Genomic DNA, 6,147 nt, shown 5'->3' with positions numbered 1-6,147 from the left:
AATTTCTGATTTGCAAAAAAACAAATCGGGAAGAAAGGAGCCAGATATCTTTAAGCCTCTTGAAACATCATATTTTTTAATTTCATCCTTTTTGAAACCTGAATTGATAATTAAAAAAAAATTGCTGAAAAATGATATGTCCAAAGCACAATGTAAAATTTTAAATTTATCAAAGTATTAAAATTTATTTAATTTTATTTTTTAAAAAAAGTTTCCTTTTTACTTTTGCAGTCTCAGAACACGTTTTGGTGCTGTTTGGGAGCTTCTCTGAAACTCAGAAAATCTACATGGGGTGGGAAAACCATTCTGTGCTTGGCACCAGCACAGGGAGCAGCGCACACGGACTTCAGGTTCCCTATGTACCCTCCCGATGACCTGGCTAGGACAGCAGCCAGGTTTTTACTCCCTGTTTGTTCAGGATCGTGTGGAGTAGGAATCTGTCTATGACAGACGCGCCTGTCCCTGCAGTGATTTATCATACAAAAAGGTCTTTATACATTACACACCAAGGACTGTATCCCCAAGGACTGACACACAACCAATGCTACAAGCCCTCTTCTTCTTTTTCCCTCTGATGACTATCAAAGCACGGAAACACCCCTAGATGCCTGCCAATTGACAGCCCAGCAGGGAAGATACGCCCTTCAAAAATGAATAAGAAAAACCAGAACAGCCTTGCTAAATCAGCTGCAAATAAAACCTAACTGCAAGCATGCTGCAGTGCACCATCATACCCACCCCAGCAGCAGCTCCTGATAGGGGATGAGGTCAGCAATGCGTTGCTCTGAAGCCATTAGGGCTCAGCAAGCCACAGCTGTCACTCATACCAACGAGTTTCATCCTTTGCTAGACATAGTTCCTCCACAGTAAGGGGTAGAGGTGTTGATGCAACATACTGGACAATTTTACTCAAGCTCCAGTCCAGCCCTTACTCCTAGTTCTCGTGAGCTCCATCTATTCTAAAGGAGACAGCCAACCCTCACAACAGGGGAAGGCTGGCTCTTTCCTTAGGGGATGTTTGGAGGATCATCTAAGCAATTAAAAAGCTTCGCTGCTATTGAAATCAAGAGGATTAATGCTCTAAAACCCCAGGAATCCTTGGCTCATCAATCCACCAGCACACACTTTTTTTCTATCTGCTTACAACTGGTTTTAGCTGATGCATCCAGGAGCAGCAGGACCACGGGTTCACATGGGGCAGCGGCTGCTTGGTGAGCAGAGGCGATGCAGATGTGTAAACACCACTCGGGAGCACCACAGTACTGTGCAATTTGCACTGATTTATTACACAATTAGCAGTGGGTGCAGCTCTGTACACTGTCTATAAGATACAAAGCTCAGTGCTTAAAGCTGACTTCGTACTCAGGCCCTAAGTAACCACCCTTGTTTACTTGACAGACCTCAATAAGAATTTTGTCTGAAAATAAAGGTAACTTCTACAGATCCTCAGTGCTGAAAATCTCCATCAAAGACCACAAAACTAGGTACACTATTACTTTAAATAGCTGACTTTCCTCTAGCCTTACTGTACTGGACACTAGACAAGCAGAGACCTAGATTGTTGTAAAGCCACAGTGCAAATGCTTACTGTGAAACAGAGATGCAAGATGCTTGGGGGAAATCAAGTCATCTTGTAGCTGTAAAACACAGACACATGTGGGGAACGTTTTCAACAAGTGTGCTCGGACCATGATAAATGACAAACACACAAGAGTTGGGTGGATCACATATGACTCCTTCGCGTACCCAGATCAGGTGGCAAAATACAGGGTGAACATCACCTTGCAAAAGGCAATGAGATTTCAACAGCCCAGTTTTCTCTGCAACTTGCTTTAGTTCAGGTGAAATTCTCTGTAGCAAAACTCTCAGCTCACAACATGGATCAGAACAATGACCAAGTCACCCACTGTGTTTCTATTGAATATTTGTTCCAGTACCTGCCACTTGCTCACAGGATAAAGGGAGTCAGGGCAAGACAATTACTGGGGTTTTATTTCAGCTGGCTATTCCAAGGTTTCCGAGCATGGCTCAGCTCCCATAGCCGATTGAATGTGCCCTCAAGGCAGCTTCCCTTCCCTCTGCCATTCACAGCAGCACACCTGTTTTAGTTCTTCGGTGCACTATTGAAAGCCTCTAACCAAGCAAATAATTCTGTGGCATGGAATCATTCCCTTTTGGCTAAAAAAAATCTTCTCCTAGCCCTTATAGAAACATGGTGAGACACAGCTGCAGAGAAAAGAAAAACTGAAGTTGTTCCTGGAGGAAAGTGTCCAGAGATGAACAAGATTCCTACACCACCAAGGATGGGGCATGGTGCTGCTCTTCCTATCACAGGGAAAACTCTGCTGCCATTATGTGTCATTTCCCATTTTGCTCTTTCCTTGCTAGCAAGCAGAGAATATGGAGATGCAGAAATGCCAAGCCACTAAGAGGGCCAAGCCAGACATCAGAGAAAAACAAAATTAAATAAAACCTGACTGCACCTAGCTTTTAGTGATAGTGTTTGTAGGAGATGCCTGAATTGCAGTTATAAAACTAGTAAAAGGAGCAGAAGGGATAGCCCTCCCCAGTACTGGAGGCCTTGAATAAACCCCAGGCTGTCCTTAGGCATCAGGTGCCACACACCTTTTTTGTTTGCTTTTCCTTCTTTTTGCCCACACGAAGAGGAGTCTACTTAAAAACAGACTGACAAATAATTAAGCTATTTTTCTTAAATAAATAAAATTTTTAAATCAATGTTAACTCACAGTCTGGAGTCCAACTTTGGTGAAAAAGATCGATGGCCACACACAGGTCCCAGAGACAAGCAACCTGAAATGAGGCAGCTCAAAGGTGAAGCTTTGCTCTGGGAGGATACCTTTGGCCAAAGCTATCCAGAAAATCACCATGTGCCCTTACCTTTCCATCCAGTTCTGGGCTCCCCAGTTCAAGAAAGACAGGGAACTACTGGAGAGAGTCCAGTGGAGGGCTATGAGGATGATGAGGGCACCAGAGCATTTCTCTTACGAGGAAAGGCTGAGAGAGCTGGGTCTGTTTAGCCTGGAGAAAACTGGGAGAGGATATGACCAACACTTATAAATATCTAAAGGGTGGATATCAAGAGAATTGGACCAGACCTTATAGCAGCCTTCTTGTACCTAAAGGGGGCTGCAGGGAAGCTGGGGAGGGACTGTAGTGATAGGACAAAGGGTAATGGGTTTAAACTAAGCAGTGTAGGAAGTGGAAAAGCAGCCCTGAAAAAGAGACAGTTATGCTTGTTGGAGACAAGCAGCAAAAGCCAGAGAAAAAGCAGAAAAAAGGGTCGTTTAGAGATGTAAATTCGTGGGTCCTTTAGTAGTGTGGCCTCACAGTGCACCTTGTCATGGTAAGGAAGGTGCAGACTCCTGAGTCCCCGCAAGGTGGGACAACCTTTTGTATAGGAATGTTGTGATTCTTGTATTAATGACAATTCCTGAAACCTGACTCGAGGCTGCTGTGCCAGCCACCCAGAGGGTATAAAAGTTTGCTCAGTTGTTATTAAAGTTGTATTTGAGCCACCACAATTGGAGCCCGTGCCTTTCAATACACCACAAAGCAGGTACACTTAGACTAGATACTAGGGAGAAATTCTTCCCTGTAAGGATGGTGAGGCCCTGGCACAGGTTTCCCAGAGCAGCTCTGGCTGCCCCCCTCCCTGGCAGTGTTCAAGGCCAGGTTGGCTGGAGCTTTGGGCAACCTGATTTGGTGGGGGCTATCCCTGCCCATGGCAGCGGGATTGGAATTAGATGGGCTTTGAGGTCCCTTCTAACCCAAACCAATCTGTGATTCCATGATAAGACCCAGCTGGACACAATCCTATGCAACCTACTTCAGGTGAACCTGCTTCCATAGGGAGTTGTACTAGATGATCCGTTGTTCTGTGACTCTGTGTTGGTGACAGATGCCTGCATGAGGTGAGGTGCTGCCCAGTGAATTCTGGGTGGCTCCCAATGGCCCTGTGTCAGCCCTGCAGCTAGGCACTGCACAGTCCCTTGGCAGTGCCTTGGGGAAATACGCTTTCAAGAAAGGGTCAAAAACTGTAACCAGTGAGGAGCAATGGGGAAAACCAGCTCTGCAAGCACTGAGGTGAGAGGAAAAAAGAGGAAGGGGAAAAGGTGGTCTGGGCACCAAAGCAGAAATCGCCCTGCAGCCTGTGAAGAAGAGGCCCCATGACTGTGCTGAGGGGTATTTCCTGAAGGTGTGACTTATTTAAATTAATCATCATTAAATTAATAACTTTTGAGAGGTGGCAGACAATCAAAAAATTATTCCTGATGACTAAGCAAGCCTAAGTGCTATGAAAATGAGTTGTTCAGCATCATCACTACCAAAAGTGAACTTCATTTTGGATGTGAAGTATGTCTGATGAGCATGGTTAATAAAAATGGAGGGTTAATTTATGGAAGTGAATACAATAAGAATTCTCTGACTGTCCAGCAGCTGTTTAATAGAGGATGTGCTATCAACTGCCAATTAAGAAGTGTAAAGGGGAGCAAATCCAGAGGGAGAACAGGAGCTGCCAAATTCACGGTAGCTCAGCTTCTCTGCACCTCAGTCAGCTCAGCACAGCTTAAAACACAAAGAGGAAGCCATCAAGAAGTAGACAAAAATAATTAGCAATAGATTGCAAAGGACTTCTGAAAGTATTTTACAGTATTATATTGAAAGGAAATTTTGCATTTTCTCCTCACATGCATCCCAAACTAAGGGTCAGCTAGGAAGAAATTTAAGGGTCAGAAAGCTACAAACAGTGAGCAGGAAACTTTACCCAGCTAGGCTGGAGACTTTCAGTCTGAGTCATAGCCCACGTTTCAGAGAGAGGCATATAGTTTTGCTAAGAAGGCTTAAGGCAAAAGGACACACACCACATCTCTCGGTGAGCTGCTTCAGCTGTTAATTCCCTCATTGGTAAAATCTGCCCTTTGTTTTGTAGCCTTCAGTTTTCAGCCTTCAAATCACATCGCACCCTTGTGTGCTCAACTGAAGAGCTCTTCAGGTAAAGAAAACATGGCTACCTTCAGCCTTTGATCACATCACGGTTTGGTTTGCTCTTTGTCAAGCTGAACGGGCAGAATTTCTGAGCAGCTCCCGCATCTTTCATCTTGAAGGGCAATCATGGAGAATGCAAGGTGTTGTTCCAGGAGCAGATTCACAGGGACTCCACACAGACCTTATCCTCTTGCCCCTTCCTCTTTTAAAAAAGATCATCATATTTACATAGCAGTATCTTTTTCAGGAAAAACAACCATAGTAAAAGCAAGAAGCTAGTCATTCCCCCAGATTGGCACAAGATTCCAACTATTCTCCAACTTGGCATCTTGCACACTGACCAGAAGGGGATTAACACAGAACAAAAAGCACTATACACTTACCCCGGCATCTATCCCTGTGTGTGAAAAGACAGAAAAAGAAAGAACAGCATGTCAGTGCAGGGAACGAAAGCCACCATATAGACCGCTAAAAAACAAGTAAAAGTTTGTGCCCAGGTGTTTGCCCTGCTTCAGGTTTCCCTAGCCAAGGACTGGCTAGTGCTGCTGGTGTTGAGGAAAGCAAGAATTTGGGAAGGCTGCTAAAATGCCTTTCAGAGCAGAGCAAGTGAGGGCTTGAGCTGGGAGCTCAGCACATCCACATTGCTCCCTGCCTCCTGCACTGGTAGGCAAGTTGGTAGCAGCACTAGGAAGAAAAGACCAAACAATTAGAAATATTCAAATACACAACATAAAGAACTCCACTTCCTCTAAAGCACCACTTCATTTAATGTCTAGGGGTTCTGCCCCCTAATCTTAACCCATTAACTCACTAATATTTTGTTTCAAAAATAACTAAAATGAAGTGTCCCCTCCTAGCTGTGTGTATGAAGGGAGGCAAGACTCGAAGTGTTCCATGCCCATTTTACTGCAGTAAGTAGGTAAAAATGCAGATAAAAGTAAATGATGCATAACTATTATTACCATTAACACCATCTGTCATCACCCATGTGTGCTTGTGGGTATAGTATTTATATTTTTAAATATAAATACATACATACACACAAACCCAGATGTAACCGCCCCAAACAGCAGATCTTTCAGGACAGAGCACCTCTCTCTCTGCTCTGCAAACTGCAGCACCACAGCCCCAATCAATCCT

Source organism: Gallinula chloropus (genome assembly GCF_964237585.1).
Source record: "Gallinula chloropus genome assembly, chromosome: 4".
Classification (NCBI taxonomy): Eukaryota; Metazoa; Chordata; class Aves; order Gruiformes; family Rallidae; genus Gallinula; species Gallinula chloropus.
Note: the sequence above shows the minus strand (reverse complement) of the source record.